Source organism: Mercenaria mercenaria, chromosome 11 (assembly GCF_021730395.1).
Source record: "Mercenaria mercenaria strain notata chromosome 11, MADL_Memer_1, whole genome shotgun sequence".
Taxonomy (NCBI): Eukaryota; Metazoa; Mollusca; class Bivalvia; order Venerida; family Veneridae; genus Mercenaria; species Mercenaria mercenaria.
The window spans coordinates 729,900-742,491 of record NC_069371.1 but is presented as its reverse complement, the minus strand read 5'-3'; positions in this window follow the sequence as shown (position 1 = coordinate 742,491).

Here is a 12,592-nt window from a genome sequence, read left to right as displayed (position 1 = left end):
ATACTTAAGGGAAGGGATAGAGGAAGATTCCTGTCTCGAGTGTTTAATGAGCGAGTACAGTTTCTTAGTAATTGGTTTATTTGGGAGTGAGGCATCAGTGTTTAGGTTGTGCTCAAAATACTGGCTATAAGCCTCTTTGACCTTTTTCCGCACTAGATGCTTTAAGTCTAGAAATTTCTTTCGATCAGAAGATAAGCTAGTTTTCTTAACCTTTTTAAAAGCCCTGTTTCTCCTTCTGATTAGTTTCTTAATATCCTGATTGACCCATGGAAGGTGATCTTTTATAGTTGACTGTTTGGAAGGAATCCATTCCAAATAGGTCTGAAAAATATCTTCATTGATCAACTGTTCTTTGTTGATCTAATGCTGAACTATAAATTGTCATAAATATGTGATCTGTACAGTATTTTTAATCATTTTTATGTAATGATATATTCTCATTTGATGTGTTAAATAGTAGTTTATGATGTTTTGTTTTTATAAATAATTTGTTACTGTGATCTATGAAAAATAATCATAATAATTTTGTAAAATTCCAATGACAGACATTTTACACATTTTAGAATACACTTTAAACCACACTGACTTTACTAAATATATCTTTTCCCCTTTCCTACCACATCTAAAGCCCTTTAGAATGCAGCTGATGAATAATTTTTCAATTGTAAACTGAAGTCGTCGGTATATTGAAAAGGTTTAGCCGTTTAATTTTATTAGTAGGTTTCCTGCAATGGCTATCTCAATTGATATGGTTCTTAGATACAATGAACCTTCCGCTAAATGTCCGCGCTTTTGAGAAACGAGCCGTTTTTCGTTCGAGAACCGTTCAGGAAACAATAATCGTGCAAAATCAAGAAACGTGTAAATGGAAATTTTTGTCGAGTTTCGCATTCGCATCGATAAACGAAAACCATGAAACCAGAGTTTAATGCGCCTGCGCAGCTAGAAAACAACGATAAACATGAAAAATTAAATCATTTCATCCAGTAATGAAATTTATAAAATCTAAAAATGTAAATTCAAGTTTACACTTTGAACTGCATGCTTATTCTGCTAACATTTTAGGGGAAGCAGATTGCAAATAAATAATCTACTTTACACAAATACTTAAAATATGTTTGCTTTGCCCTTCGCGTAAACTATCTTATCATAAATGTTTTGTGGCGCGCGAGTTTTTATACATTTCATACACGGGATTATCGATAAATAATTATTAAATGTTTTTATTTTTTGTCAGTCATACTGGGATAAATTATTACAATAATCTGCAGTGAGGAGAAAGTGTTCATTAAAAAGTATTCATTTATTTATTTATTTAATATAATCTGAAAAGTCTCATTCAGATGCAGAAGTTTGCTATCCACAAGACTATAGTGAAAAAATGTTAACGTATCTAAGAAAATGTATCATTTTAGACGATTCGCGATTGACATTTGAATTTAGATTTAAATTAAGACAGCTCTGTTATTAATAATGCATGTAATTATAAGACAAATATGATATTTAAATCTTTCCTTTTTTGAATTTCTTATCTAGTATTAATATAAATGTACTCAAGTAAATAGTTTCATCTTATTTGTGTTAACGTGCTTTGAATTTACTATTTCCCTGTAATGTAAAAACGTATATTGAAATACAAGTATCAAAATTCATCGTTCTACATGATGTCGCCTAAGATTCATTAGAAAACGCTCCTGTCCAGGTCTCAAACAACGCCATCCTCACCCGCCTCAGGCCCGCAAATTTAGTACTTTTTGTCATAAAATATTCTGTTTTAACAACCGACACAAATATGAAGAAATAACAAATAAATGGTATGTGTGGTACACTAAAAATCTCAAAAAGAAAGACATGAAAAGAAATATTCATATAAAAAATTCATCACTCCTTCGTAATTTTGTAAGATCGTTAAATTTCGAACATGCGCCAAAGCAATAAATTACACTGGTTGACACGTGACCAATATCCGGTCAAACAGAAGTTCAATACCGCCTTTGCGGTGCGTTGGATTCATTATGCGGTGTTTGTTATGTATATATAATCAGAATCCAGGGTCTCCTGATTAGCGGACACTACGCACTAGAAGCTTGACTTTATTTTCCAGACAGATATTGATGTTGATTGGAAAATATTTATACATGTTTTAATAACAAGACAATACAATAGAACATTTATTTATAGTCGGTTTACGGATGTAAAACAGAATAACATAAACTATTATAGCTTTTTGCCGACATGTTATGTGCCTTTCATTTTTTAAAATGAAATTCAAATATGTGATAACTTATTTTGCGTAAATATTTGTTTCTCTATTTCATCATTTGACTTTAAAATTTTGGATATCCTTAGATCTACGTATGCCCAGAATTGTAATCTGAATTTTGGATAAATATTTTGTTTTTCTTTCTGTGGAGAGGGCTTGACGGGGCGTGGGCGGACAAGTTTCAATTTGAGCAAGGATGAAGAAATACCTCATTTTATCTGTATCATATTTAACAGGAATACCATAATTTACCAAAAATATATAATTAGTTTACATAACTTAAACGCAGAGATTAATTTGAAAATAAATATTCATACAAAGTAATATTGTAGCAGAAAAAAAGCAACATGAGAAGTTGTTTAACACTTGCTTAATGGTAATAGATGGACAAATTAATATATATCAGCAATAGTTTTACAGTTCAATACTTCAACGGCCAGGAAATAACAGCAGATTTCTGAGTTTTGTCTGGTTTAAATTTTTCACTGCGTTTTTTTTTCAACATATCTTCAGGTAAATAATGCAATGCCTAAAGTCAGAACAGTAAAATAATGGAAACGTCGTTAAATTGACTTTGTGGCAAACTTGAAATGAACGCTCATAAAAATTATGTAAAATGCATCTCTTAATTATCTATATTCACATACACAAATCTTCTGAAGCAGGCAGAAACATATATGCCGTACCATTACAAAAATTGAGATAATATTAGTTACTATAACTTGAGCTGGATACATTAGTTAAGGAATAAAATTTTTATAGTTGATTCACATATAGTAATAGAATAAAGATCGATACTAGATACTGTTAAAAGAATAACTCAATCGACTCATTAGTTATTTATGAAAGGAGTTATTTATATTAAATACATTCATTTCATCAAAAGTGAAAGGGAGGATATATAATTTAAAAACACTACTGTCTTTAAGAAAGAGTTGAATCAAAATTCAAAAACAAAAAAGTGTCTAATGCATTAAAATTACAATTTTAATGTAACTGAGAAAGCTCATATAAAGTCAGATTTCGAGGTAGAAATTAAACACTAATAAAACATACAAAACCGTCGTGCGAGCGGACTTGGAAAATGTAGGAGAAATGCGAATAATGTCAGTAAAATGCTGTAAGACCCGGTTTCAAAGATTATGTATATGAAGTTCAGATTTTTCTACATCACTGTTGGCCATGTTGTTATATAGAGGGAATGTATTAAACTTCCCACCAGAGCATTGACGTACGTGTTTATTCTTTAAATTTTAATAAACCATCTTTGGCCCGCCTTCTAGCTCAATATGAAGAGTGCAGATCTACGAGTCCAAAGGTCGTGAGTTTGTTCCTTGTGCGAGGTGTATGTACTCCGTGGCGATTTAACATTTTGTCTAAAATCGTTCGCCCTCCACCTCTGATTCATGTGTAAAAGTTTTCAGTTACTTGCGGAGAACAGGTTTGTACTTCTGCAGAATACAGGAACACTAGGTATGTTAACTGTCCGCCGTTACATATCAAAAATACTGCTGTGAAAACTGTGTTGAAACCAAAAACAAACAAGTTATCTATCTTTGTTAATTCTATCGCAAAATTAAGTTACTGTTGTTTTCTATAATATGTTAACTATGATTTTACTTTAAAAAGATAAAATAAGTATCAAATATAGCATTAAAATCATACAACTAATCAACTGCCAAATTCAATTATATTTTCTCGAAATTATCTAAACTAATAATCATATACTAGTAACTATAAAAAAGACAAAATATTAATTGTACTTTCTCAAAATATGTGAAGAAATATTCCTTTAAAATCCCTTTGTATTGATCACCACCACCAAAGACGTCACTATAATTGCTAAATTGATTGTTTATTGTAGCGCGCAAACTGGATTAACATACACGTGCAGTACATCAACATGCAATTTATAAAGGTGTGAAAAATTAGATCCAATCAAAGGTTATGACTTGTTCGAAAGTAGCAATAAAAAAGGAAATAAGGAACGACAGGGTACTATATTACAGTAACACAATATCTGTCTAATTCTTTGCTATCTTTGCTATCATATATATGTGTACTAGATAAGTATATTTGATATTTAAAGATAATTGAAATTCAAAATCTGTCCAGTTCGGGCACAGAAATCCATTTATATTAATTTGTATAATGTCCGATTTTACATTACCCCAGTAATAACAAGTTATTTGGTCATTTATAGATGAAACCTTTAAGATTTTTATAGTGGCAATGTCTTTCAACTGAGGCAACGTATTGTTAGATTGACACCTAATGGTTTACAAATGTTAACAAAAATATATGACATACCTTCGCACGAAATATCTTTACTTTTCTTAGTTTGATTTTGGCTCTTTAAGCAAAACTATGTATAGATAATATAAAGTATATGTGCCAAAAAATTGAATGAAAACACACTCAGAAATGACAAATAAAGGCTATTTTTTGTTTTTAGAAAATGTATTTTTCGTACATAAGTACGCACATGCATGAACAATTAGAGTGAAGAAAATCAAAGGTAAAATAGGAGGAAAATGTATAGTTTAAAGCTTATTTTCGCACTTTTTAAGTTATTTTTCTTTATCGAATTTGACGGAGGTAAATTAATATACTGGGTATGTGTTTATTAATGGTGAAAGATCTTTTATCTTTCGTTTGAAAGTGTGTATTTATAGTAACACAATATATAATCATATTAGATATAAAATAAAAACAAATAAAAAATGATGTAGCTTATTTTGGTAATAATTTCTTATTTTTGCACTTCAGGAGTATTAATTTTAAGAGGTATAGATGTGTTCTCGTACCGTATTATGAAGTGATGCAAACTTGAACACTGTTTAGCCATATTTTATTGTTCCTTCTCATGAGAAGGAACACTTATGGTGAACATGTCACACTTGCCTGAGCAGGTAATAGATACAAGGGTATCATCAAAGGCATCAGAATTCCAGTTGGGCACCGCCTCACGCATACTCATTACAAATAGCCTCTTTGACAATGTGCGTTTACTCATCTTTAAGTCAATCTTTAATGAAATACAACTACGCAATAACTGACCTACAAAAAACAAAAATATAGTTTGAATCATATATTTCCTAAATCTAACATGTCATAATGAAGACTAGAGATTAATTAAATGAATATGCATCATCTGAAAATAGACTCCCGACCAAAATCATCGTCCGCTGTCATTCTTCTTGATTCCAATTATTTGTTTTCAAAGGATCTTTTACAGGTTTTATTTCATATCAACTATATATTATTTTGACGTTAGTATTACCAGACATCTGAAAGATATGGCGAGAGAGGTTTTTGATAGGCTTCCGTTAGAAGATCGGAAAGACTATGATAAACTACAAGCCGCTTTGTTTCTTGAGTTCGAATTCACTGACGATGATTATAAGAAAATGTTTAGAATAAGTAGGTATTCAGATGGTTGGCTTAGGTAGAGTAAGTTAGAGAAAACTTACGAAGGGTTATTAGATTGTATGCTTAGAGATCAATCCTTAGATGTATGTAACAGAGAACTGTATCAGAATTTGAGTAGCAAGAGGTTAGTTAAAGCTAGGGATGTAGCAGAAGATGCGGATTTGTTTGCAAAATCTCGTGGAGTTCCCAAGTATGTCGTGAATCGAACCGATAAGGACCGAGGAAATAAACCGTATGAAATGCCTCAGAGACATTGTCTCTGTAATAGAAATGCAGGCACTGCTAATAGAGGTAGTAGTAATGGAGTGAATATAGGTAGAGGTTATCAACCCTTTGGTGTACTGAAGTGTAATAATTGTGGTCGTTTAGGGCATAACTCATATTACTGTGGGATCGAAAAGTCCGGTAATAGTGCTATGCAGCTGCAGAGATAGAGGTAAAGCAGGAACAGGAGAAAAGTAAAGGGGAGAATAGAGATAGTAAGGAAAATAGAAAAAATGTAGAGGTCGTGAACGAACTGGGAGTAGAGGTAGAGGAAGAAATAGAGATAGAGATAGGAGTAAGTCTAATATGTCGGAGAGAGGAAATTGTATTATAGAAGTCAGTGATATTGAGGAGCTAGGTATGCTTAGTGTAAGTTCATGTCCTGCAAAAGCCGGTACTTGTAATGGTAGGGATGTAATCGCTATGCGAGATACAGGTTGTATGATAGTGAAACGCGACTTAGTAGAAACAAGTCAGTTTGTACATATGTAAGTACATAGATCGGAGTGAACACAGGCTAGATGTAGCTAGAGTTAATATTGCTTGTCCGTAATTCAAGGGTAGAGTAGAGGCGTTGGTTGTAGATAATCCTACCAATGATGTTATAATCGGTAATGTAGTGGGAGCTGTCGAACCTCAGTTTAGAAGCTTAGCGTTAGCAGTAGAAACTATGGCGCAGACCAAAGTTAAGAAGAAAGTTAAGATTAAAATTCAGTCTCAGATTCTAGATATATCTAGATAGGAATCTTTGGAAAAGCAACAGAAAGATAGCACTTTGGATTTGTGTAGAAAGAAGGCTGAGGAAGGTACGATTAAGCAGTGTACAGGAAAGGGTTCAGTGAAGTTTGAGGTTAGGAATAAGTTGTTATATAGAGAGCATACCGCCCAGAATGTAGAGAAAAGAAGAAAGTTTGTTGTACTTAAATGTCTTAGAGAAACTGTGCTGAAAGTTGCACATGATTCGTTACTGTCAGGTTATTTAGGAGTAAGGAAAACTAGTGATAGAGCATTAGGTGAATTTTACTGACCAGGAGAAATGGCAGAGGTTAGGAGATATTGTCGGTCATGTAGTATATATCAACGTACTATAGCTAAGGGAAGAATAAGCAAAGTTCCTTTAAGATTGATACTCCGTTTAAGAGAGTTGCTGTCGACATTGTTGGTCCGATCGAATCTATGACTGATAGGAAAAACAGATATATTTTGACTTTAGTAAATTATGCTACAAGATATCCGGAAGCCATAGCACTACCTAGTATTGAAACTGAGAGAGAAGCAGAGGCATTAGTAGATAAGTATAGTAGATTAGGAGTTCCAGTGGAAATGTTTACCGACTGTGGATTGTAGTTTACGTCATAACTTATGGCAGAAATTAGTAGGTTATTGTCATTAAGGCAGTTTACTACAACACCGTATCACCCTATGTGTAACGGGATAGTAGAGCCGTTTAACGGTAGTTTGAAGCAAAGGTTGAAGCGTATGTGTAGTAAGAAACCTAGAAATTAGGATAGGTATTTGAGTGCTATGTTGTTTGCTTACAGTGAAGTTCCGCAAGAAAGTTTGGGGTATTCTCCCTTTGAGTTTCTTTATGGCAGAACAATCCGTGAACCGATAACTGTTCTAAGAGAATTATGGGCTGATAAAACGGAGAATGAGGTGAAAACCACTTACTAGTATGTTATGGATTTGCAAGAAAAGTTGGAGGATACATGTAAGATAGCTTAGCAACAGTTAGCGAAAAGTAGTGCTAGGTACAAGAAGTATCACAATAGGGAGGCTAGAGATAGGAGGTTTATGGCAGGTAGTATGGTACTTGTGCTGTTACCTACGAAACATAATAAGTTGTTGTTAAATTGGAAAGGTCCTTACGTAGTAGTAGAGGTAGTAAATAGACTAGATTACAGGATAGATGTAGACGGAAAATTGAAAACTTTCCATCCAAACATGCTGAAACAGTACTGTGAAAGGAAGGATGATAGTAAGTCTATACCAGATAAGGGTATATTAAGTAATAATACGTGCTACTTATACAAAATATGAGTGCTACTAAGTTCATACGTCACGTGATTAAAATACGTCACTTATTACTTCCAGTATTTCTCAAATTAATTACTTACAAGTTCAAAGTTAAAGTATTGAAAAGATATGAAAAGATTATGATGAAAAATTATAGATAAGGAAATGATAAACTGCGGCTATTATTTACAACCAAAAATTAACACTATCCGATGCAAATTAAACGTTATACAATAGCTGGTATAAAAGGGGTCACGTGATGTAAGCGGTAATGGTCGTCTTTTAAAAAACTGATAGTGAAAATTGATAATTTGGATATTTTAGTGTTAATATAAGTTATTATCAGTGAAAAAGAAGTCGGAATAATAAGCATTATGTTAGTGCACTTATTAATATGACTAAAAAGACAAATAAGAAACGAAAAGAAAAGAATAGTAGTGATGGCGAAGCGAACAATAGCAAAATACCTAAACAAAGAGGCCCGTCTGTGGAGCAGGAGGTATGCGTTTCTGTAAGTGAGATTTTAGGGAAAACTAACACAGTGTTATATGGGGAAGACAGTGTAAGTCATTTACAAGAGGGTGATTGTGCTAGTGCCAGTGCTAGTGCTAGTACTTGTGCGGACATAAGTGTATTCGAGGACTCTGGGAATAATCCTACTCCACACAACACCAACAAAATGGCGGAAAGTAATAAAGAGCCTACTAACGCTGACATTGTCAAAATTCTTGAAAACATTAATAATAGATTAGGAGCTGTTGAGCAAAAACTTGATGGACTTGATAAGTTAGAGAAACGGATGGATACGTTTGAAAAAGATATGAGGAGCCTGTGGGTAGCGATAGACGAGAGGGGCAAGCGGGTGGACGAGCGTGTGGCCAAGGTGGAAGACAAGGTGGACGGGATGGATATCGGGGCGGGGCTGATGGCTAACCGGATTTCGGATCTTGAAAAGGAGAGGGACTCTTTAAGGGACGATGTTGTTTATTTGAAGTCGCAATCAATGCGCAACAATCTTGTATTTACCGGGATACCGGAAGACGAGGGCCATGAGTCATTCGAGGTAACGGAGAGAAAACTACGGGACCACCTTCATACGGTGATGAAGGTTGCTAAGGAAACCGCTCAAGGTATCCGGTTTGAGCGGGTCCATCGCTCCCCGAGCGCGCCGACTCCGGGAAAGACCAGATCTATTGTGGCCAAGTTCACTTATTTTCAGGATAGGGAGCTTGTGCGTAGGCAGTATAAGGAACGTATAAATACTAAGTATAATGTATTTGAACAGTTTCCCCCGGAAGTGGTTGCAAAACGACGGAGACTACTTCCAAAGATGAAAGAAGCACGGAGGCAAAACAAGAAGGCGTGGATTGCGTATGATACGCTCTACATCGATGGTGTGGCAGTGAAGGAATAGGGACACGTTGAGGGTGAGCTATCTGTGCTTTCTTGGAATGTACAGGGACTTTCTGCTCATAAACAGCAGTGTGCAAATTTTGTAAATATTATTTCATCCCATGATATTTGTTTTCTCTTTGAAACCTGGTCTTGTTCTAAAAGTAATATCAACCTAAATGGTTACATTTCACATAATATGTATAGAAAGTTTCAGCATAGAAATGCCCGAAGAAATAGTGGTGGTGTTTTAATTTGTTATAAAGAACATTTAAAAGATGGTATAACAATTGTTAAAAATGATTTTGACACCATTATTTGGCTTAAGTTAGACAAAAACTTCTTTCATATTGAAAATGATATATACCTGTGTGGTGCTTATATATGGGGTGAGGATTCCCCCGCATACAATATTTTCAATGTTGATTTATTTGATTTGTTGGAAACTGATATATCTACTTTTGAAGAACTTGGGAAAGTACTTGTTTTTGGTGATTTAAATAGTCGTGTTGGCAATAAGCGCGATTTTATAACGCATGATAATTTTAATTCTTTAACTGATGATGCAGATTATGAGCCAGATATTTCCTCTGTCAGGGCCTCAGTAGACACTAGATTAAATAATCATGGTATTAAATTACTAGATATTTGTAAATCTACATGTTTACGTATTGTGACTGGTCGAGTAGGTAATACTGATAAATACACTTATTTTTCCCATAACGGATCATCAGTTATTGACTACCTATTAGCGCATGAGCGCAGTTTTTCATTGTTAAAATATTTTACAATCGGGTCATTTAATGAGTGGAGTGATCACGCTCCGTTACATTTTTCATTATATTGTAATAATAAAACACCTGACCCGTATAGTTATTCTGAAGTCAAATATAAATGGGATAATAATTTTAAAGCCCAACTTAGGGCTGGAATTATATCTATGTTACCACATTTTAATACTATTGTAAATGATATTGATTGTACTAATAAAGAATCCGTTAACGAGGTTGTAAATTCTTTTACAAATATTGTACGCAATGTAGCGGACCCTTTATTCTCTAAACATTGTACTTTTAAAGATGTACCCATATTTGACAATGATTCTTGTATAAAAAATGCTGAGTGGTTTGATGCAGATTGTGCTAATGCTCGAACTCATTATTTAGATGCCTTGAATTTATATAGTGTTTGCAAAAATGACAACAGTCGTACTGAGTTATGCCATAAGAAAAAAGTGTATAAGGATTTATTACGCAAAAAGAAAAATCAACGTTATAGAATTAAAATGCAGGAAATTGAAAATCTTAGAAAGCAGAAACCAAAAGATTTCTGGAAATATTTTAAATCAAAAACAAAAACTGTAAAAAATGATATTTCACTAGATGAGTTTAAACTGTTTTTTGAAAATATTAGTAACAATATTGTTGACTGTACCAATGATGAGGCTGAATCATTTTGTGATAATAACGACTTTAGTCAGCCTAATACTGTATATCCTGAATTAGATAATCCGATTAGTATCGATGAGGTGAGATATGCTATTAAGTCATTAAAGCGTGGCAAAACAATTGGAAATGATTGTATGTTGAATGAATATTTTATTGAATGTGCAGATATTTTAACTTCACATATTTGTGATGTATTTAATTGTATTTTGAACTCTGGATATTACCCTGATAAATGGACAGAAGGCATTATTGTACCTCTGCATAAAAAAGGCTGTGCGAATGATGTTAACAATTATAGGGGGATTACTCTAGTTAGCTGTTTTTCAAAATTGTTCACGACTATATTAAATAGACGCATCGAGCTTATATGTGAGAGTAATAATATTATTTCGGACGCCCAATTCGGATTTAGAAAGGGTCGTTTCAACAGTTGACGTTATATTTTTATTGATGTCATTGGTTCAAAAACATATAAACGAAAATAAAAGATTGTATGTTGTGTACGTCGATATGATGAAATGTTTTGATACTATTTATAGAAATGCGCTATATTTAAAGTTGTATAAATCTGGTATTCAAGGTAAAATATTACGTATTATTAAAGATATGTACCAAAATGTCAAATCATGTGTGAAACAATGTTCATCATACTCTGATTATTTCCGATATGCTATTGGCCTACGTCAAGGGGAGGTAATGTCCCCGATATTGTTTTCTCTATTTGTCGAAGACCTAGAACTGTATTTACAAGATAGCTTAAATTCCGGTTTAAATATAGATGATATAATTTTTATAATGATGTTATTTGCCGATGATATGGCCATCATAGGAAAGTCACCTGCAGAAGTACAAAATCATTTGGACCTGCTTTATTCTTACTGCAATACTTGGGGACTTAAAGTTAATACAGAAAAAACTAAAATCATGGTTTTTCGTAAGCGAGGGCGTTTGTTGCCTAATGAAAAGTGGACCTATGATGGACAGCATATCGAGGTTGTAGATGATTTTAATTATTTGGGCACAGTGTTTAATTACACTGGTAATTATGCACTAAACCAAGAATATTTAGTCGGTAGAGCACTTAAAGCTTTAAATACATTGTTAAATAAGTGTAAAGATTACGATATAAAACCACACATTATGTGCCAATTATTTGATGCCTTTGTAGGTTCTATATTATGTTACTCATGTTAAGTATGGGGCTATACAAAATCAAAAGAAATAGAACAAATACATCTGAAATTTTGCAAACGGTTATTACAAGTTAAAATTAACACGTGCTCAGCTTTTGTATATGGGGAACTCGGTAGATATCCTTTATATATTAATAGATATGTACGGATAATAAAGTACTGGTTAAAATTATCAAGAACAAATAATATATTGTTAAAAGTTGCGTATATGCAAGCACTTGAAGATAGTAATAAAGGATATTGTAATTGGGTTACTAATGTTAGAAAACTTTTAACTGATTATGGATTTGCAGATATCTTTAACGATGCACAAAATGTAAAAATAAATGTATTTGTGCAAGTATTTAAATGTAGAGTTATAGATACATTTAAACAGGAATGGTTTGCATCCTTAAGCAATAGTACTGTTCTTGATATGTATAAAATATTTAAAAACGAATTTCAGTACGAAAACTATTTGAACATGTTACCAAAGAAGAATCGTATATATTTTTGTAAGCTGCGTATGTCTGCCCATCCTTTAAGGATCCAAACGGGCAGATATGCAAGAAACAATACCCCACGTAATGAACGTTATTGTATAT